The sequence below is a fragment of the Tupaia chinensis genome, unplaced genomic scaffold, assembly GCF_000334495.1.
Source record: "Tupaia chinensis unplaced genomic scaffold, TupChi_1.0 Scaffold000489_1, whole genome shotgun sequence".
Taxonomy (NCBI): domain Eukaryota; kingdom Metazoa; phylum Chordata; class Mammalia; order Scandentia; family Tupaiidae; genus Tupaia; species Tupaia belangeri.
Window position 1 is genome coordinate 4,864,132 of NW_006160001.1, and position 23,721 is coordinate 4,887,852.

The 23,721-nt window shown below is 37.1% G+C and overlaps 1 long non-coding RNA gene across 1 annotated transcript in view; it reads left to right on the forward strand.

The window, feature by feature from the left end:
- Positions 1-23,721, forward strand: part of LOC102500478 (uncharacterized) — a 33,845-nt gene that overhangs the window by 284 nt on the left and 9,840 nt on the right. The window contains exons 2-5 of the long non-coding RNA XR_335664.1: positions 225-283; positions 4,587-4,715; positions 6,797-6,962; positions 18,427-18,575. This is a non-coding gene — a long non-coding RNA (uncharacterized LOC102500478). The remainder of the gene's footprint in view (positions 1-224; positions 284-4,586; positions 4,716-6,796; positions 6,963-18,426; positions 18,576-23,721) is intronic.

Genomic DNA, 23,721 nt, shown 5'->3' on the forward strand with positions numbered 1-23,721 from the left:
GGAAAAAGGAGAGGTTTCCTTTGTTTTTTTTTTTTTTTTTTTTTTTTTTGTCTTAAGAAACCATATTGAAACTTTTGTTCTAATTATAATGCACTGATTTACAAATTGCAAGTTTTAATAACATTATTGTATGGGCTACCCTGACATGGACAGAATGTATCTTAATTGTATTTTGACAAAGATTCTCTCTTTGACCAAACTTGAGTCAGTATCTTCTTTTTCAGGAGACCGTTATCTTGGGATTATCCTTGGTGCATTGCCTCCAATTTTAGGAAGACTTTGGGTGAGTTAACTGAGGAAACCAAAACATGATCAAAATCCTAATCCCCCTCAGCCTCCCAAATTTCATTCACTCTGATCCACCTTAAGCAAGAATTGTGTCAGGTCTCATTAGCCTGAATCCCTCTTATTTCATATTTCCTCATAGTAATTTAATAACTTTCCATCCATGGGTACCACCCCTCCACGCATGCTGGCTGTGAACCCCTACTCTTCCTTGATGAGCTGAATCTGCTCTTTCTATTTGTAAAGTCCTATTGCAGTGGTCCCTTACCATCTTTAACAAGTATCAGAAGCTTTTTTCCTATAATAATTTCTAAAAGCTTAGAAGAAAATTAAAAATATGCATGCATATTATTTATGTATTATCTTATAGTAGATAATATATATAGTAGTGTGTACATACGTGTGCTATATCTATGTACCTATATATCTATGTATCACAATAAAAGGAATTTCAACAAATCCTGGACACACTAATTTAAGATGATTTTATTCTGTAGAAACATTAACAGTCATATTCTATTAGATCAAATGTCTCTTGAAATCGAGCTGAAATTATGATGTGTCCGGTTGGGTAAAACTTTAGTGCCATTCCATTTTGGACTTGACTTTCCTTTCTAAACTTTGCCTCACATGACTTCCCTCAGTACCTCTAGTGGGTACACATTTTGATCTGATTGTCCTGTTTTAAATTTGTTCTTAGAAAAATTTCAAATTCTTCTCAAAAGAGCAGACTGCCTGCCTGTTTCCATTGTTCAATGCAAACTAACTATGTTTTTAGTAACAACTACTTAGAAAGTCAGAAGTCCAAAACGATACAATCCTGTTCAGAGCTATTGTTTTAACATCATATGCAAAAATATGGGTTGCTTTGGTTGAGGCAGGACTGCCTAATGAACTCAACACGGCATGCTTGGCTGCAGTTGGAATTCTGAGGTTTATTGCTGGCAGAGTTGGGGTCCGACATAACTGGTACGTTTCACCCAGAGTTATTCAAATGACAGAAAGTGAGAAATCGCCCACCGGGGTGGGGATGGCCACGCTGCAATCCCCTCTCCTCCATTCTCCTCTCAGGATCTTGGGCATGCACACACATACGCCCGGCATGAGTTTAAGCCACCGGGTCCGGGACTCCAACCACAGTCGACTACGTGGGAGTCCAGCGACATAGCCATTACGCTAACTGCTGGCCCCTCAAATCAGTAATATTCTAAGATTGCAGATGAGCAGAAGCACCTACAGTTTAGGGAATACGAGAGGAAATTCAACAAGTTCATGAAAAAGGAATTACCAATAGGATACAAATAGATTTTTGTGGACAGCAATTGGAAATCCATGCATAGTTTTTTTAAAAATAATCATTTGTATTTCCTTGAACATTTTAAAGACCCTTTGCATATTTCATAAAACCGTACCCGTTGAAAATGGTTCTAAGGGTTGGATGCGTACCTGGAAATGGCCTCCAAAGCACACCTGCTTGTTGTCATCCTGGTTGCATATTGAAATTGATGACTGGTGTTATATTTAGTAAGAGGTTCTAAGCCTTTCATTTCAGTCTGTAGGACCTGGGGGATTGCAATCAATGTTTTCCAGATTGCTGAGAAAATTGCTTTTGGGAAGGACATAAAGATAGAGCACCAAAATCCACAGTAGTGCTGGTGGAGAATGACTTGGCTGCTAAACAGGGCTGCTATTCTCATAGCAAAATGGAACACTTTTATGCTTATCTATAGACTTTTTTTTTGGCTGTAGTTTGTTGTTTTTATCAAAGAGCTATAGGTTGAGCATCTCCAATCTAAAAATCCAAATCCTGTCATGCTCCAAAATCCAGAACTTTTTGAGCTCTGATGTGCCACAAGTGGAAAATTCCACTTTGAACCTCAAGTGAGGGGTTGCAGTCAAAATGCTGTAATGCAGAAATATTGTATAAAGTTACCTCAAGCTGTGTGTATGACGTGTATATAAAACATAGGTGAACTTCGTATTTAGAATTGGGTTCTATTGTCAAGATATCTCATTATGTATAGGTGTATCTTCTGAAATCTAAAAAACAATCCAAAGCATTTTTAATCTCAAGCATTGCAGAGAAGGGTTACTTCACCTGTATTTGTAGTGTTCATCTTTGGAACTCAGCAATGAGCAGTGTAGTCTGTCCATAGGGCAGATAGATAAAGTGGTTTACGTTCAGGATTTAGATAGTTTACAAGTATTTTACCGAAAAATGAAAGGCATAGTCACTCATTTTACAAAAAAAGCAAGATACTTTAGTTTCAGTTTCTAAAACAAACAACTTAAAAATGATAGGACATTTAAGTATCAGTGAAAATATTGCCCTATTAATGAAATGCGTGCATTTTACTGCTTTTTTTTATGGAAAATTTATTATTATTCCAAGTTTAAGATCAAATCTATTGCCTTCCCACTGAAATCCAAGCTCTGAGTAAGGTTTCTAGCACAGCCCATGTTGGTATTTTGCATTAATATAAAATACTACTTGTTTCCCCATGTGAAATCAGTTGAAAGAGATGATGAAATAAATCGACAGTTTCCCCATCACTTCTTGAAATGACTTTCTTACTGTTTTTTAATTTAAAATTTTAGAATATTTGGCTCTTGCATCTAATTGTAACTACTAAAACAGTTATAAAAGCAAATATAAAGTTGGTTTCTTTTATTGATTTATTTTAAAAAATATTTTGCCATAGGCTGTGTGCACTCACTGGAGAGAGACAGAGAGAGAAAGGGAAAGTGAGAAATCACCCCCCCCCTACCCCAGCAGGGGGATAGCAATGCCACAATCTCTTCTCTTCCATTCTCCTACCAGGATTTTGAGTATGCGTGCACACACACCCAGTGTGCTTTTCAGGCTGCCCAGTCTGGCCTCAAATGTTGAAGTCAGCCATGTGGGATCCAGAGTCTTAACAACCACACCACCTACCGGCCTCAAATTGTTCTCTCTCTTCTTTTCTTTTCTCTTCTTTTCTTTCTTTCTTTTTTTTTAAGCATTACCTGTTATTTGAATTATAAATCTTTAGTCTCTTTTGTAAATAATTAAGAGTGGATTATCAACCATGTAGAGAAAGAAAAATATTACGTGTTCTTCCACATATACGGAAATTGGGAAAAAAATTACAAAGAAGCAGAGAGAAGTAAAATGACTATGGGACACTGGGAAAGGTGGGGTGGGGATTGGAATAGAGGGATGTTGAGCTGAAACAAAATTACACACTGATATAAGTAACAGTGTTTAATGTTAGAAAATACAGGGGGGAGTTTAAAGACAATTAACTGTATATAATGTAACAAGTGGTTGAGATGATGGGGATACTAATTGCCTTGATTTAATCTTTGCAGGTCTTGTAAGCATTTACTGGAAAAATACATTGTATCACTTGTTATGTTAATTTAAAAGAAAGGAAAAAAATAGATTATAAAGAGTGATTTTGAGACCACAAGCTGTTTTGAAAAGTGATGCTGTGCACTGAAACTGAAGTACAATTCATTTAAAAAATACACATTACTCTTAAAAGTTAATTGTAAATGTTTTCATTATTAGAATCGTACACTATCAAGAGCCCAAGCTTTATAGTAAGACATAGATGTCGAATTTGATTAGAATAGATCTTTGACTTTGGACACTTTTACTTACCCTCTCTGAACCTCAGTTTCCTTATCTGTAGAATAAGAATCTAAGAATATTTGATCTAAGAATAAAGAATAAAATTTGTTTAACAGACTTCTGAGGACTAAATAAGAAAATATACACGTTAATGCTAGCCTCATAGCAAACACTAAAACATTTCTTTCTTTTCCTCCTAAGGCGACATGAAATTTTTACATTGTATTACCAGTTGGCCAAATTTGGGGTAGATGAGATTTGCTTATAATATTTTTAAAGAATTTTGAGTTAGTGATTTCATATAGTTGCTTTGATTTTTTAATAACTAATATTCTCTCATGCACAAATGGAAAGTCATAGGCAGAATTTTAAAAGAATCTTATTTGATCCTTTACATGAATTTTGCAGCTCTTTATTCCCTTATCACCGTAGGTTATTCTCTTTACTTGTCTCCAGGATGTTTTTGAATGCTTTACTCACTTGACAGTCATTGAGTCAACCAGTGTTTGCCTAGTGTCCACAGTAACCACCAGGCTGGCTTTTCTTATCTCTTGCCTGTTAGTCCTTTCTGGGCAATGAGTTCAGTGCATATTCTTAAAGCCCTGTGTCTAGTCTTCTGTTCAGACGCATCCACGAATTCTACCACAGCAGTGTTTGCCAACTGTGGGTCTTGACCTCTTAACAGATGATGCAGTTCCCTCTGTGGTTCATGCCAGAATCCTTCACAAATGAAGCAGCATGGAACAAAATGGAATAGAAAATATTTAAGGGCATTGTACTTGGACGACAGCAGAGCACATGGCATGTAGTAAAGGTAAATGTGTGTGTGTGTGTGTGTAAACATTTTTGCTTTAGTAGTATGTTGTGCTTATTCAGCTGAGTGTTTGTATATATGTGTGCGAAAGTGTGTGAATGTATGTGTGTATGTGGGGGGAAAAGATCCTTCTTACTGTGGGGTCATGATCAATAAAATTTGAAAGCCACTATCACGAAGGACCAAAACCCTCATGAAAAGTCCTTTATAATCAATCCAATCTTAACTATAAGCCACAAACTCCCTTTGCACATGTCATTCACATTGCTTTCTCAGATCTTAACTCCCCCTTCCCAAGACCTGTCTTCCATTTTCCCTCTGCAAAATAGTCAACTTCTCTGATAGCCAGTCCTGCCTGTTTCAGAGTCCAGTTCCTCAGTCACTACTTTCACAAAACCTCCTCCACCTCCCGCGATTCTTCCCAGCCCATTTCTTTTCGCAAAGCTCCAAATACATACCAGTCTTTTAGCTCATTCCAGACACCCACCTCTTCTTACTAAATGCCCACAGCTTGGCCAGCAACTCAATTTTGCAATCTTTATAATGTTTTTCACAACACTATTTCAAATGGATGTTGGTTTGGGCTCTCGGAGGAGACAATTTCAGCTCCTGTTATTTATGGCAAATAACAATAACTGTGAAAGTCCAGTTCTGTATTTCAAAATGCTTGGTCTTTTACACTAAAGAAGATCCGATTCATTCTCTTGTGTGTCTTATTTTCCAGACCCATGTGGTTTGTTTTAAGGGATTACATCTTTCTATGGTAAATATTTTCATGTCCAATCTTAATCAGCAATTGCATTGGAAACAAATCGAGTGAAAAAAGAAGTTGATATCATATGAGAAAAATTGAGTCAGCTGTTCTGATAGAGACAGATGAGCCAATCTGTATTTTAATTCTTGTTTTAATTTCATATTTTTTCCACTGCTAAAGTTTTCAGGGGAGCAACTACATTCTTTTAAGTCTGTTGAATTTAAAGTAAATTTAAATGTTACCTGTTTTATTTGGAGCCTGAAGTTTATGTCTTAACCTTTATGTCTCCAGCAAAAACTTAAACATTATCAGAATGTTCTCTCAGCTTTGCTGACTGTAATCAAATTATTATTTTTTTAAAGAGGTTTTTGCTATAGGGCATGTGTGCTCGCCAGAGAGAGAGACAGAGAGACAGAAAGCGAGAAATCACTCCGGGGGAGGGGGGAGCAGTCATGCTGCAATCCCTTCTCCTCCATTTTCCTCTCAGGATTTGGGCATGAGTTTTAAGCCACGGGGTCCGGGATGTAAACTGCAGTCGACTACGTGGGAGTCCAGCGACATAACCATTACACTAACTGCTGGTCCCAATCAAATTATTCTTATAGCAGCCTTGATCTTGCACAGCTGAGGCTTCTATCACAGATCACACTTCTCAGCAAATGGAATCTTTATGTGTGTCAAGTTTTGTGAATAACTTCATCTTATTCGGGATTTTGATGAGTTGAATAATTCTGGAGAGTTGTTATTCTCTAAGCTTCAACTCTTGACTGGATCTTTATTGGGATTTCAATGTCTTGTATGCATACAACAATTCATCCTTCACTTTTGAATACTCGTGGCAAACTAATTTTCCTTCATTCCGCTACCTCCCACATCTGACAAAACTGTAGTGGCATCTGATTCTCTATTAAGAGTATACAGCATGCTCTATAGTCACTCCAAAATTGGTTCTATTATACTTACTGAGTCTCTAACTCTACACATTCTGTCATGTATAAAAATTATCATGGTAATCTTTGACTTTATTCTTTCTAACCATATGCACTAAAGCCCACTTTCTAAGTCAAATTTCCCTCCTAAATTTATCACTGATCTCCTTTATTAAAAAAGCCTAGCTGCAGGGGCTAAGATGTACCCATAGAATCTGAGATATCTGAAAGTATAGGTTGTTTTTCCTTTTCACATATCCAGAAAATACCTGTCAGAATGTCTGCTCAGTAAATGCTATGGCTTGAATCAGTGCCTGTCAATGGGAATTTTAACAGGTACCACTCATTTTAGCTTCTCTGTGTTATTTTGTATCATCTGTGGTTCTTGTGTGTTACAGGCTAGGTCCAACAAGTCTGTATTAAGGAAAATGATGACCAAAAAAAAAGGACAAATAAACTTGGGAGCTGCTGCTTCTAGGTATGGCCATGATGGAATAAGATGTATCATACCATCCCACTGCCATTAACTGTAAAACTGGAAAATTATGTAAAGCCACTTTTCAGGTAATGGAAGGGACTTAGTCTATTACTGTATTGCTAACAATACCTGAGACCTCATAACGTATAAAGACTCATTGGGGCTAGCAGATGTATGGTATTTAATGCACTGGATGCCCACATGGCTAACTGCAGTTCAAATCCTGGACCTGGTGGCTTGAATATCATGTTGGCACATGTGTGTGCATGCCCAAAAGCTTGACAGGAGAAGGGATTGTCGCCTGGCCATTATTCGTGGGAGTGGTTTTTCGCTTTCCCTCTCTGGCTAGCACACATGCCCTATGACAAAAACCTAATAATAGTAGTAATAATAATAATAATAATAATAATAAATATATGACTCACAATACTGGTGGTTGGAAAGTTCAAAGGTGTGAGACTCATACCAGGCACATCATGTCACAACGTGACTGACAGAAGTAAAAAGGATGGTGGATACATGTAGAGAAACTTGGGAGGTAAGTTTTAGCTGTTTTCCTTTATAACAACCCACTATTGCAAGAACTAATTCCTTCTCACAAGAACTAGAACTCACTGGGTCTCAAAAGGCATCATTAATTCGTTCATGAGAGTGACCCCTCTGTGATTCAATCATTAGCTTATTAAGCTTCACCTCTTAGAGGTCTCTTCACCTCCCAGTGCCATTCCACTGGAGATCAAATGTTAACACATGAACTTTCCAGGGACAAACCACTATCCAAATCATTGCAGATAGGTAGTGTGCATTCATCTCAGCTTTCTTATTGGGGAAAAATTAATTAACTAATTAACTAATTATTGGGGAAATTCCTGATAATATCTTAGAGTAGAAAGCAAACAGAGCAATGGTCTCACTGAGTGGAGGATATAGAGTGGAGGTCGCTGAGATTTTGGGAGTATTGTGGATGGGAGGATTGTGGATAGAAGGAATATAGAAGGGGGGGTAGAATAACAGAAGAAGAAGAAGGCATGTGTAGAAGGAGCTCTAGAAATTAGCTTAGAGTCTCCTTGAGTCTTTAGCCAAATACAAAGCTGTTCATGGCAAAGGGATATGGAGCTAACTGGAGATTTGGATGTTACACACTGCTAGCAATCAGTGAAATTTCAGCCAGAAGGAGAAAGATCATTGAACTCAGAATTCTCAGGTAATAATCCGGAAACAATGTTTTGTTTCATTTTTAAATTATAGGAATAATTAAATCGTAGTATAAGGGTTAATAAAGCCTACAAAGAAACTCTAGTAAGCTAAAGCTGAATATCCAATAAATTACCTACCTATCAGAAGGCAAATTAATCTCCAAAGGAAAAAAAAATAAATTTTATGCTCTCAACAGTGTAGTTATCAGACAAACACTCGAGAAGCAGTAATGTATGATTCATAACCAGGAAAAAAAATGGTCAACAGACTCAGAGATGACACTGATGTTGGGCAGATACAAAAAACCAAACAGTTGTAGAAAATAGTGTACTGTTTTGGGGCCGGCAGGTGGCATGGTGGTTAAAGGTACTAGATTCCCATATGACTGACTGTGGTTTGAGTTCTGGACCTGGTGGCTTGCTTTCTTGCCTTTCCCTTTCTCTCTCTCTCTCTCTCTGTCTCTCTCTGGTGAAGTAAAAAAATAATAGTAACAAATGAAATTAACTAAATAAATATTTAAAAAAGAAAATAGTGTCATATTTTAAGGATATAAATTAACTAAAATCTAGATGTCATGTGTGAACAGGTGTGAAACCCCAGTAGTGCAATGGGAGCTATTAAGTAGAAAGAAAAAAGAAAAAAAGTTTGAATCTGAAAATGCTCATTTGAAATTCATTCAATACGCTTTGTAGCAGATTGGAGATTCAGAAGAAAGGACAAATGAACTTGAAAACCAGGATAACAGAAACTATCCAAACTAAAGCATGAAGAGTAAGAAGCCTTTAAATAAATAAATAAATAAATAAATAAATAAATAAAACTTTAGTGACCTGTGAAACTATATCAAATGGCCTAATGTGTAAAGGTCCAGAAGAACATCAAAGAGAGTTGATAAAACTTGAAGAGGTGAGGAGTCTTTTTTCTCAGGGATATGCCAAGAAAGTGTTTCCTTGAGATGGAATCTACTGGTGATGAAGATGCTATGAACAATATTGAAATGACAACAAAGGATTTAGAATATTCACCAGGAGTATTTTACATCTCTTCAAGCTTTATCATGAGATTGGAGCAATTCACTCACAACTATAGATTTATTCTCATCCTTTTAATACCATTACAGCCAAATCTCAAGGCAAAAACTTTGGAGGATACATTGAAATGGTAGCACAGGCTATGAGAGTAGTAAAGATAGCACCTCTAATCTTAAGATATACTTAATTTGCCCTAGAAAATTTTCAGATGCATCAGAAGTTTATTAAACAGTTTATGACAATCTAGAATTTCATGTTTACTAAACTATGCACTACTGTGGACATTTCAAGAAATGAAATCTGAACAAGATATCTAATTGAGTACCTTCTAATTCTGGTTCTCTTATCGTTCTAACTGCTTTTTAGTTACTTTCTGTACCAAAGGTTGAACCCTTTAAAATTACCCATGGAAGTTGAATTAAAGTTCTTCCAAACTCTTGTTAATGCTGTTTTTTTTTAAATAATTAATTTGCTGTTTTTCATCAGCCATTATCTTTTTTTTTTCTTTTTTTTTTTGAAGAGGGTTTTGCTATAGGGTACGTGTGCTCGCCAGACAGACAGAGAGAGACAGAAAGCGAGAAATCACCCCCCAGGGGAGTTGGCCATGCCACAATCCCTTCTCCTCCATCCTCCTCTCGGGATCTTGGGCATGCATGCACATATGCCCGGCGTCAGTTTAAGCAACTGGGTCTGGGACTTGAACCATGGTTGACTACATGGGAGTCCAGCGACATAGCCACTACGCTAACTGCTGGTTCCTAATGCTGGATTTCTGATATGCTCTCATGAATCATGAATGCTTTTAATGGCATCTAGATTAGTTAGTCCTTTCCACATGTTTTTTTTTCTTTTTATACAGAACATGAATTTATTTCCGAAAATAATTATTAGCAAAAACATAGGGTTTCCTGGATGAAGTGGTGGCACCTGCCTGTGGCAAAAACTACTGGGAACAGAAGGATTGTGGCATTGAGTCCACAGGATTTCAATTGACCTTACTTATATTCATCACAGGACAACCTGATGCAAAATGATAGCTCCAGCCTTATAAAATGTATTTCTTAAATAACACTTGAATAAAGTCATTTCTTGATCCATGGGCTGCAAAATAGATGTGTTATCAGGCTTGAAAACAACTTTAATTTTTTGGACATCTTCATCAGAGCTTTTGAGAGACTAGATGCACTGTCGATGAACAGTCATATTTTGAAAGGAATCTTTTTGTGTGAGCAATAAGTATTAACAGTGGGCTTAAAATATTCAGTAAACCATGCTGTAAAGAGATGTGCTGTCATCCAACCTTTGTTATTCTATTTACAGAGCAAAAATAGAGTAGATTTAGTATAATTTTTAAGAGCCCTAGGATTTTCAGAATAGTAAATAAGCGTTGGCTTCAATTTAAAGTCACTGACTACATTAGTCCTTAGCTAATGACACTGTGAAGCCAGATACTGAATTCTCTTCCTTAGCTATGGACGTTCTAGCTGGAATTTTCTTTTAATGTGAGGGTATTTTATGCTTTGAAAATTTTTTCCTTAATGTAGTCCCTTTCAAGGATCTTAGGTAGATCTTGTGGATAAGATTTAGGACCTTCTATATCAGCTCTCGCTGCTTCACCTTGTACTTTTGTGTTAGGGAGATGGCTTCTTTCCTTAAGCCTTATGAATCAACCTCTGCCACCCTCAGACTTTTGTTATGCAGCTTCCTCTTTTCTCTTGGTTTTCACAGAACTGAAAGAGTCAGGGGCTTGCTCTAGATTAGGCCTGGTTTAAGGAAGTGTTGTGGCTGGGTTGATATGTCTGGACCACTGAAATTTTCTCTATAACAGCAATAAGGCTGTTTCACTTTCCTTTTACTCTTGTGTCCACAGGAGTAGCATTTTGAATTTCTTTCAAGAACATTTTCTTTTCCCTTCACAACCTGACTGTCACAAGTTTTTAGCCTATCCAAGCTTTCAACATGGCTTCTGGCTAAGCTTAATTATTTCTAGCTTTTGATTAAAAATGAGAGATGTGCAACTTTTCCATTTACTTGAACAGTTAGAGGCCACTGTAGGGTTATCAGCTGGCCCTAATGTCCGTATTATCCTATGTGAAAAAATAGGAAGGCCAAAGGAGCAGGAGAGAAGTGAGGGAATGGCCAGTGGGTGAAGCAGTTGAAATATATGTCATTTATCCAGTAAGTTCTCCATCTTAAATTATGGCTCATGGCATCCTCCCCAAACAATGACAAGAGTAACATCCAAAAAAATCACTGATCTAATAACAATGAAAAAGCTTGAAATATTATGACAATTACAAAAATGTGACACAGAGACACAAAGAAAACACATGCTGTTGGAAAATGGTATCAGAGAATTGCTTGACAGCAGGGTTGCCACAAACCTTCAACTCATAAAAAAATACTGTATCTCCTAAGTGCAATAAAGAAAAAGGCAATACAATGAGGTGTGCTTGTGAGATAGACCCAGTGGAACAATCTTTTAAAATCAGAAGTTAACTTTTTAAAAATATAGTATCTAACTCGACTTACTGAGAAAATAAAAAGACACAATTGTCAGTGATAAGAATGGAAGAGGAGACATGATTATTGCTCCTACAGAGATTAAAAGATAATGATTAAGATGTTCTGAAAACTTTTATGCCAATCAATTTAATGATGCAGGTGAAATTTCTTGAAACTATAAACTATCAAAACTTGTTCAAGATGAAATATGTAATACAGTCTCTTCTCATTTTCTAACATCCATCTTTTAAGATTTTTTTATTTCAATATGTTTATCTTAATTTAAGATGATTAGATCTGTGACACAGTATCCCAAGCAGGTGAACCCAGAAGGTACTCAGTTAATATCTGCTAGACGTCATAGATCCTTTCAAATGAAGCTTATGGAGGTCATGCTCAGGTTTCATCTACTGAAATGTCCACAGTAACACATGGTTAAGTAAACGCTCAATTCCAGATTATCACAAACTATTTAATACTTCCAAGCATCTTAAAATTCCCTAGGAAAAAATAAAAAATATTGTAAGATTAGAAGTGCTATTTTTACTACTTTGTAGCCTATGCTACCATTTCAGTGTCCCCGGCCCCCAATTTATGCATTGAGATTTGGTTGTGATGGGATTCAAAGAATGAAAATAATATGTGGTTTTTAAAGGTGGGATTTGGGGCAGGGAATTTGAATTAAGGCAATCAGAGTAGGGCTTTCCTGACTGAAGCCTGGTGGGTGAATAAAAGGAGAGAGGAGAGGATAGACTCACAGACACAGATGCATATGCTCCTGCCGTCCGCCATGCCATGGTGCTGCCGGAAACCCTCACCAGATGTGGTCCCTAGTCTTCAGACATGCAAACAATGAGTTGGATAAACCTCTATTTTCTTTTTTTAAAATTTTTTGGAGAGATTTTTGCTATAGGACGCATGCGCTTGCTAGACAGACAGAGAGAGACAGAGAGATAGAAAGCAAGAAATCCCCCCCAGAGGGGATGGCCATGCTGCAATCCCTTCCCTTCTCCTCCGTTCTCCTTTTGGGATCTTGGGCATGCACGCACACGCGCCCAGGGTGAGTTGAAGCCACCAGGTCCGGGACTTGAACTGCAGTCGACTATGTGGGAGTCCAGCGACATAGACATTACGCTAACTGCTGATTCCTAGCCTCTATTTTAATAAATCAACCAGTTCCAGATATTTTCTGCTATTAGCAAGAGATCATACTTGAACACCTTCATAGTTCTGATCGCAGTGCAGGTTACAGGAAGACATGGAATGTTTGGTTGCCAATTCTCTATGGGCCGAAGATTTATTGGCTCAGTCCCTTCCCTATACAACGCCCACTTTGAGAGGAATCAGCCCTTGGAGGCTGATCATCTACTTACAATAGAACATAACTAGAGCTAAAGAAGACATAGAAAATTAGGTTGATTTTTAATGACCTCAAAAGTTATAAGGAGAAAGTTACTTTTTACCTTTTTCTCTATGATGAGTCTGTATTGTCATCATTCAAATGTTTTTTTTTTTTTCCTACTGTAAAAGTGAAAAATAGTCTGATTAGTTGAGGGTCCCAGGAATATCCTTCTTAATCCAAATTTTACTGACTCTTCAATTAAGGAAGTTTTTTTTTTTTTGAGAGTTCTTTTCAACTACCCAATTCACAACTCTTATTTGTTACTGTGTATGTATCTCCGATTTTGTCACTTATAGTGATATTTTGAATGATTACCCCTACAGGGTTGCAGCATTTTCTCTCTTTAACAAAACCTAGATGCTAGGTTTTAAGTTAGTGTAATCACTAGAGCGTGGCAGAGTTTTTGCTCCCCTTGAGAGTTTGCCAGAGATGACATGAACTTCTGATGCTTCAGGTTCTGCTCATTTAAGCTGTCATTTGTCTTTAGGACATTATCTGTTCACGTTTCAGAATTTTCATTAATATCTTATAAGATACACAAAGATTTACCATTCTTAATTATTTCACTAGATAATAAACATTCATATGTGTTCTTTCATGAAATAAAACAAAGTTGTATTACAGTTACTTTCTCTCTTGATTATTTGCTTATTTTATAGCTTTTATTTGAGGGAAAAGGTTATGGTTAGAAAACTATATCTAGCTATCCAGAGAAATATTATAAAAGTAAATTTCTATTGAATGGTTTATAAAATAAAAACAAAGGGAATGTGTATCTCATACTAGGCAGTAATTGCCAGATCCTTGAACTTTATCAAGCTGGTAGTATCCTAAGTTTGAATTTAAAAACAAATTAAAGTTGCCAATTCTCTTCTTTGTTTAACAAGTAAGAACATAAAAACAAACACTATCATTTTCTATGGCTATCATTTCACATAAAAAACATTTTATACCATAAGAGGTAGGAGGTACAAAACTTGACAATTAAGTACAGTAATTTTAATTGATAAATGGTGTATATATTAGTTTGTTTGTTTTGGGGCACGTACACTCACCAGAAAGACAGAGAGAAAGTGAGAAATCACCCCTTCAGTGGGGATGGCCATGCCTCAATCCCTTCTCCCCCATTGTCCTCTCAGGATCTTGGTTACACAAGCACGTGTGCCCAGTGTTAGTTTAAGCCATCAGGTCGGGAACTCGAACCATAGTCGAGTACATGGGAATCCAGCAACAAAGCCATTACGCCATCAGCTGGTCCCTAATCAGTGTACATCTTAATACCATATAATATATTTTCTTTTTATTTTTTGCACATCCATGTTTATTGTGGCATTATTCACAGTTGCTAAGACATGGAATCAATCCAAATGTCCATGGACAGATGAATTAATCAAGAAAGTGTGGCATATATACACTACAGAATACTACTGAAACCAAAAGCAATGAAGAATGGTATATATTATAACCACACAATAGGTCTTGAGAGTTGTGATTTTCTTTATAGATTGGACCTATTGTTGCCAAATTTGTCTTGGAACTTAACACCTAGATACCAATATTTTTTTAATGTTTTTTTTCTTCTTTATTTTTTTCATCTCATTTTCTTTTATACATTCAATCACATCACTATTTGTCTTACAGAATGGATATTTCAACAGGTGAACATTTCCCCCTAGTATAGTTGATAAAACTACAAAATATCCTCAACAGATAATACCACATTTCTTTGTGCCATTAATGCATTGCCTCCCTATTTTTTTTCTAAATGTCCTTCCTCGGACCCTCCTCTTTCACATACACTATATCTGGTATTTACATCTATATACTGTGTTTCTATATCATTTAGTCAAGTAGTTTCAGTCAGAGTGCAGACATTTGGAATACATTAAGTGGGGGCATACAATGCCTCTCCTTTATAGTTTACTCAGCAGTGAATCTTCCATATTGATCCACTTCCTGTCAAAAGCCAGGTTTTGTCATTTTTTATGGATGAATAGTATTCCATTGAGTATATGTGTCACAGTTTTACTATCCATTCATCTGTTCGTGGACATTTGGATTGTTTCCATGACTTAGCAATTGTGAATAGTGCTGTAATAAACATTGACATGCAAGCACTTTTTCGGTTAAGTATTCTTGTGTCCTTTGGGTAGATACCAAGGAGTGGGATTGCTGGATCATATGGTAGTTCTAGTTGTAGATTTTTGAGGAATGTCCAAATTGTTCTTCACAGTGGCTGGACCAATTTACATTCCCACCAGCAGTGTAAGAAAGTTCCCCTTTCATCACACCTCTGCCAGTACTTATTGTTTGTTGTTTTTTTAATCTTAGTCATTCTGACCAGGGTTAGGTGGTATCTCATTGTAGTTTTGATCTGCATTTCTCTTACAATGAGGGATGTTGAGCATTTTTTCATATGCCTTTTAGCTATTCTTATGTCATCTTTAGAGAGTGGTATTTGGATATGAAGTCTTAGTCTATTGTATTTTCAAGACTTCATTGGAATGTTGGAGAGTTGGAAGGGGTGTGTGTGTGTGTGTGTGCGTGTGTGTGTTTATGTGTGTGTGTGTTTATGTATATGTGCATGTTGATGGCAAAGCATCTGCGGGTGCATTTTTTTCTGCCTAAGTCGATTTTCTTTTTTCCTTTGGTGGTATGGGCAGTGGGTATTATTAATCATTGTATGACCTCTTCAAGTATAATTACAAAGTAAATAGTAGGAGTAGTATTTTTAAGGCCTTCACAGAGATAAAAAACAATATGGAATTTGAAGGTCTTCTTTTATAGAATCCACAGAATCTCAAATCACAAACTTCACCTGAGGAATTCCTCAGTATAGGAGAGCATTACCTTGCTACATCAAATCCCCAAGGAGAAAAGTTTGCCTTTAAATTATGTACAAACAATTTTATGGGACCAGCAGTTAGCGTAATGGCTATGTCGCTGGCCCCCCATGTAGTTGACCGCGGTTCGTGTCCTAGACCCGGTGGCTTAAAACTTATGCCGGGTGCGTGTGTGTTCGTGTTCAAGATCCCGAGAGGAGAATGGAGGAGAAGGGATTGCGGTGTGGCCATCCCCCCTGGGGGTGATTTCTTGCTTTCTGTCTCTCTGCTCTCTCTCTCTCTGGCAAGCGCATGCGCCCTATAGTAAAAAAAAAAAAAAAAAAAAAAAACCTCTCAAAAAAAAAAAAATCTCCTCTGGGAGACTGATGAATTCTTGTAATATTAACCTGGATACTATGTTCTTTAGTATCTAATCTGAGCATGTGGTTGAATTATCAAATTTTCCAAGACTTTGAGAGAACAGGATCAAGAAGTACCAAGACACTTCAATGAAGCAAGAAATAACTTTAACCTTCTTACTTTTTTAATTATGGATTTTATCAGGTTGAAAGTAAGTCTGTGAAGGTTTTATTTACTCTGAACTATCTAAATGTGAAAAAGGCAACCTATAATGAAATGATAGTGAAAAAATGCACCTATATTTGTTAAGAACTTTGATATTTTATGCCTAATTAGGTTTTGGAAAGTGGACTCAATGTTCAAGTACTATTAATTTGATATAACCACCAGATGGATCTCTTTTTAGATTAAATTTAGGCTAAGTGCACCAAATAATTCCCATCAAAAATACTTAGAGGATCTTCAAAGACAACACAAGGTTTTAATAGCTATCAAGAAATTAATGACTATAATGTATGCTAAAATAACAATGATGTGATGACCAATAATTACATTAAATTCTATTACTTTGAAAGTACATTTATTTCATCAGACAAGGTAGAATTTTTATTCTGACAAAAGATTCATGAGGGCAAGTCGACTAGCTATGAATATACATAGTTTGTCAGTTGAATAATGAAAATATTCTGTGTCAGGAAGTTAAATCAAAAAAAGGTCTATATTTGCTTTTTCTTCCTAGCTGCTGGCAATCCATACCACATTCTTTGATATGTAGATATATATACATGCATATGTAGATGTTTGTGTATGTGTAGATAATAAAACATTTCACAAAAAGTGGAAAGACCATATCTCAGTGTTTACTTCTAGTACAGGTTGAAAATATGTATTTGGAAGGACAGTTGCTTAAAAACAAAAGAGGTCACAATTATATAAGAAGCTTTTTTTTTTTTTAAGAGGTTTTTGTTATAGGGTGCGTGCTCTCGCCAGACAGACAAAGAGAGACATAGAGACAGAAAGCGAGAAATCACCCCCCAGGGGGGATGGTCACGCTGCAATCCCTTCTCCTCCCCTCTCCTCCTGGGATCCTGGGCATGCACGCACACACGCCTGGCGTGAGTTTTAAGCCACCGGGTCTGGGACGCGAACCGCGGTCGACTACGTGGGAGTCCAGCGACATAGCCATTACGCCAACTGCTGGTTCCCTATATAAGAAGCTTTTTAACATATAAACCCAATGCTTATCTTTTTACTCTAAAAATTACTTTTGTTTGGGCTGGACAGTTGCAAGGTGGTAAAATGCAATGCTCTGCAAGACTGACCTATATAGGGATGCTCCAAGTTCACTTCTGCAGACTTCCCCAAGTGCACCAGGCACACACCTGGCCATGAACTGGGGGTCTGGCCATGGTTGGAGGTACACTGTAGTACTAGGACCTCATTGGGGGTGCTGTTTCTCTGCTGGTCTTCCTCTCTATCTCCTTTCTGCCTTTTTCACTTTTGAAGGAAATAAATAAACTTAAAAAAACAAACAAACCAAAAAAACCCTGCTTTTCTTTGTGTCTTTAAATCTTATGGAAATCAGGAGTTCCCTATTACCATAAAGACCATTAGAGACTTAAAAATCACACCATACACTTTATTTCACTAACACCATCATTATCTGATAACATTTTGTGAGAGACAGGTATGGGACACAGGTAGTTGTAGAAAGAGTTGAGAATAGTGAAAATGATAGCAATCTCAGAAATAGAAGTGGGACTGATAAGAAAAGCAGGTAGAACAAACTTCCGTTCCTTCCAAAATGTATATGAGATTAAGTTTGACCTTTAGATGGAAGTCTGAACTCAAGAGATACTACATAAAGGAAAAATGGAAGAAGTTCTGGATAAGATATAATATTAGGAATTGCAGACTTGATATCTAAATACTTTGAACCTTCATGAAGGACTCCAATTGGTGTAAGTGTGGGATGGAAGCCATAAGAACTCTTGATAGAAAATGGGAAGAGAAAGTCAGTGTTGACATATCCAAAGTAGTACAGGCAGTAAGGCAGCACTGTTGATTCTGGAACCATATGGGAATGTTCCAGGTTTCTAACTGAGGTTGAGTTGACCACCCTGGTACACTCATAGACATGACCATGATTCTGCTGGCTGGAAGATGGGGAGTGAGGAAAGCAGATTATACCCACTGAGACTTTGTCTGAGGTGCTTGTCTCTCTTTCTTTCAGGAAATTGATTAGTTAATGTGAAAAAGAAACTCAATGATGAGAAATTAACCCTCTTTCTCTACTATGATGAATTTTTTTTTTTTAAAGAAGTCTTACTCATATTTTGGAAATGGCTAGTGAGAGTGAAAGCTGAAGACAGAGTATTTCATGTAAGTGATTTTCTTTTGGTTGAAACATAAATCATGAATCAGTACCAACATTAGAAAATGCCAAGTGACTGAATTCCATTATAAAATATGAATTTTTGTAACTCCTGGATTTCCAAGTGAATGTACCATCTTCCCCCACCAAATTTCCCAAAGTAAACATTCTGGCAGTTTGTCATTTAGAGACATCTGTAGTTTACTAAACTTAGGTTTCTCTGAGCCTTCAAAGAGAGAGGAGGAAAGAAGAGGAGAAGCAGGAGAGGTGATGATGACAAGAAGGAAGAGGAGAATAGAAAAGAAGAAGAAAAGAAGTACAAAAAGAAAGGGAGGAAGGAGGAGGAGAAAGGGAGTGAAGATACAGAGAGAAAAAATAAAGAATCAAATGAAGAAGAAAAAAGACTGCTGTGAGACATAGTGTCCAGGCTTCTGTGTGCTCAAAACTTAGCACAGGAACTAATAGTATACCTTTTGATGGTCCTAGATGCGAGATAAAAAAATTAAAATAAAATTAAAAAGTGCTAATTTGTAAACTCAGAGGAATAGTTAAGAAAATTCAAAAAAATTTCTATTTCAGGACCAGCAGTTAGCGTAATGGCTATGTAGCTGAACTCCCATGTAGTCAACCGCGGTTCATGTCCTGGACACGGTGGCTTAAAACTCATGCTGGGCACATGTGCATGCGTGCCCAGGATCCTAGGAGGAGAACGGAGGAGAAGGGATTGCGGTATGGCCACCCCCCTGGGGAGTGATTTCTCGCTTTCTGTCTTTCTGTCTCTCTGTGTCTGTCTGGAGAGCTCACGTGCCCTATAGCAAAAACCTCTCAAAAAAATGTTCTATTTGTATCTTGTACTTAAAATACTGTTATAATGAAAAAGGCTTTACTATAATATAACATGCTCTTTTATTAATTTATCTATGACTTAATACTTCCACAGGCATTATACTATGTATTTCATTCTAATTCATTTCGGAACACTAAAGAAGATATATATATATATATATATATTTACCCCTAATTTCTCAATACTTTAAAGTATTAATGTGAAGGAACTTTATAAAGTTTATGAAGGGGGGGCCAGCAGTTAGCGTAATGGTTATGTCGCTGGACTCCCATGTAGTTGACTGCGGTTCGCGTCCCGGACCCGGTGGCTTAAAACTCACGCCGGGCGTGTGTGCATGAGTGCCCAAGATCCCAAGAGAATAGAGGAGAAGGGATTATAGCGTGGCCATCACCCCTGGAGGGTGATTTCTCGCTTTCTGTCTCTATGTCTCTCTCTGTCTGTCTGGCGAGCGCACACGCCCTATAGCAAAAACCTCTAAACAAAAAAAAAAAAAGAAAGTTTATGAAGGGGACTGGCAGATAGTATAATGGTTATGTCACTAGATTCCCATGTAGTTTGTGTTTTGAGTCCCAGACCTGGCGAATTAAAACTTACACTGAGTGTGTGGGTGGAAAATCCTGTGAGGAGAATTGAGGAGAAGGGATTGCAACCTGGCTGTCCCCACCAGTAGGGGGTGATTTCTCACTTTCTGTCTTTGTCTTTGTCTCTTTGACGAGTACACATGCCCTATAGCAAAAATCTGTCTTAAAAAAAAAAGTTTATGGAAAAATGGAATTAAAATGTTAAAATATGAGTTTATTTTGGTGTAAAAATTGTGGAAATACGTAAGTTTTTCACAATACATTTTTCATGAAAGTTTTTAAAGTTTCTCATACTGAAAAGTCTTTGATTTTAAAGTTTTTAAATATAAGCTTAATATATAGAGCTCAGTTTTGGTTAATAATTTATTATGATAAAACCACAGACATATGGAAAGACATAGCAGAATTGCTCACTTGGCTCTCCAAAGTCTATTGCAAACTGTTATTGTGTGAGTTAAAATGACTTAGGCCTGAGTTAAAATTTCTCTGAGAGGGAAATTATTGGAGCCAGGCAATGTATTGGAGTTAGAGAAGGTCTCCTGTGAATATAAGTGCTCTAGTATTTTTCTGTAGTATTATACTGCCTTGAAAGAATGAAAATCTTAAGAGAATATTTATGCTGAGAAAGGTTTGTACAGATACATTGCCCTCAGCAGCAAATATTTTATTTTACTTAATTTTTAAAAAATTTCCAGAGGGCAAGTATACTTGCCAGAGATAGACAGACAGACATGAGGAGAGGGAGAACATGTTCCCAATGGGACAGGGTTTGGTCACTCTGAGTCTCTTCTCCTTCATTTCTGCATCCTGTAGGGAATTTGAGGCAAGCAGGAAATACTTGCTTTATAACAAGGGACAAAGGGTTTTGTGGACTGAAACCAGTAATCCTGAAGTTAGCTTAAGTTCATGTTGATGGCTTTCTTTTCTTTTCTTTTTTTTTTGGGGGGGGGAGAGATTTTTGCTTCAGGGTGTGTGCACTCACTGGAGAGACAAAGAGAAAGAGACAGAGATAAAGAAAGCAAGAAATCACCCCTCAGAGGGGATGGCCACCCCACAATCCTTTCTCCTCCATTCTCCTCTTGGGATCCTGGCATACATGCACATGCACCTGGCATGATTTTAAGTTGCCAGGTCAGGGACTCGAACCACAGTAGACTATGGGAGTTCAGCAATGTAACTATTACACTATCTACTGGTCCCCATGTTGATGACTTTCTACCAGGTGCCTGAACTATCTGGGAAGAGAATTCCTCTCTCTCATATTTGGAAACTTTATTGTTTCCAAAAGTTATGATTTGGCTAGCCATGGTGGTGCAGCAGTAATGCAATATTTGGGGCCATGTGCAAAGGTCCTAAGTTCCCATTCCAAGTTCTGCCCATTCATACCAGGCCCACAAGAGCCTGTGATTCTGTCTAAGGTTTGGGGTTAATTACAGTGTCAAGCCCCCTGCTGGGATCTCCTCTCTCTCTCAGACATAAATAAATAAATAAACTTAAGAAATATGATTTGATGTGACTGGTAAGCTCAGATTTATGGTTAAGGGTCATTTGGTAATGGGAATACAAAAGTCGGGACTATGGAAAAATATAAGATGAAAACACTTTTTGAGTTTGAAAAAAAACTGGAGAGCAGAAGCAGCATGCTTTCCAGATTCCTTGGAGGTTTCCCCACAGTCTAGACAAAGAGCTGAGGTACTTGAAAATCAGGTAAACAACTTCCTAGGAAATCTGGAAGATCCTGAGAAGAAACAGGCTAAGTAAATCATTAGAGCAATGAATATAAAAAGCCCAGAGAATTCAGTAACTGCATAAAAATAGACGTGGTATTCATCCCTGAAGTGTATATTTGCCCATCTGGGCATTGTCCCTGAGGATGTCACTATTTAATAGAGCTCACACGACATCTTGATAGAACTCAGTTCCCTCATTCGTGTGTTGAATGAGTTAGACTGTGTGACTTCTAGCTTCTTCTTAACCCTAACTCTTTGTGAGTTCTTTAGTTTTTATTGAGTTAAAGATTAGACAGCCAGGATCACATACACTTATGGGTCTAGTACATTCACTCGAGAATGCCTTTGGTCTTAAGAGAATTTGTTATGATGAAGATACTGGAGGTAAGTGGAGACCTGGCAGCCCAACAATACTAGCAATGAAAATATTAATTAGCTTGAGTTAGCCATTCTACAATGTACACATACATCAAAACATCATGTATATGCCATGATCATACGCAATTTTTTTCAATTAAAAATTAATTTTAAAAAATACCCTATGGGGCAGATGGTGGCACAGTAGACATGCATTCCAGGACCTTTCAGAGCACATTAGGTGCTAGCATGTACCTGTGGTCTGGGCTCACTGAAGCTGGGGGTGGATGATACTGTGAAAACTCTGTTGGTGGTGACTTTCTCTCTTTCTGTTTTGTCTGTCAGGAAAAAATAAATAAATAAATAAATAAATAAATCATTCAAAATCTCTTCCAAACAAAAACATTCACAGAAAGAAATTATCTAGTGGACCAGCAGTTAGCATAATGGCTATGTCACTGGGCTCCCATGTAGTCAACTGTGGTTCAAGTACCGGACCCGGTGGCTTAGACTCACAACAGGCTTCTGTGCGTGTGGGCCCAAGATCCTGGGAGGAGAATGGAGGAGAAGGGAATGTAGAAGAGATTGTGGGTGTGGCCATCCCCTGGGGGGTGATTTCTCACTTTCTGTCTTTCTGGCGAGTGCATGAGTGCATGTGCCCTATAGTGAAAATCTCTCCAAGAAAGAAAGAAAGAAAGAAAGAAAGAAAGAAAGAAAGAAAGAAAGAAAGAAAGAAAGAAAGAAGAAATTAGCTAGCAAGGAAGACCAAAATAAAAATAATTAATGTTACAAGAACTCAAATATGGTAAAAAGTCAGATAATAAAATAGGTACAATTAAAATTATTTGAAAGATGTAAAAAGGAAAGATATAGACACAATAAGAGAATAGTGCAATAGGAAAAGAGCAATCTCATAGGGAAAAGAGGAAAGTAGATATTATACAAATGAATCTATAGTCTTTAAACTTTAAAACTCAGTAGTGTATATATCTAAAATATTGGTTAAGTAATTAATTTTAAAATTTATCTGAATTTATATCTGAGCTACAGTTAAAAGAAGAAATGAAAATCATGAATATATAATAGATACACATATCTGTTAACATAAGCTTATAATTTGCTTTTAAAATCCATTATATTTATTTTCATCTGCTTGATTGAACAATTTTTGTCCACTTGATTTAACAGTTTCTGAATAGGTGAGTTAAATATCTCATAAGACCACCTTCTTCCCTTGCCTAGGACAGAAAGCCAGGGCTTCTCCCCCCTCCGCCCAGACCCCAGTGCTAGTTAGGTATGCAAGTGTCTCATTCTTGTTCTTCTCTGTCACTTCCAACATTTTTTTCTTTTAAAAAAATAAAAACAAAAAAAGAAAGAAAAACAAAAACAACAACAACGAAAAACAGCTTTCTGCCCTGCTTGTGCCTTTCTCTTGTTGATTTGTTTCTTCTTCCCTCACCTAGGACAGAAAGGTTCCAGGCTCCTCCACCTCTGCTTGTGTTCGGCCTATAGTAGCTAAACATCTGAACATTGTGAGTTGTAGAGAATTCTTTGTACCTCACTGTAGTGGTTGCAAAATATAGTGAAATTCCCCTTCATAAATCAGATTGAAAAACTCCTCCTGTATTTCCCACACTGG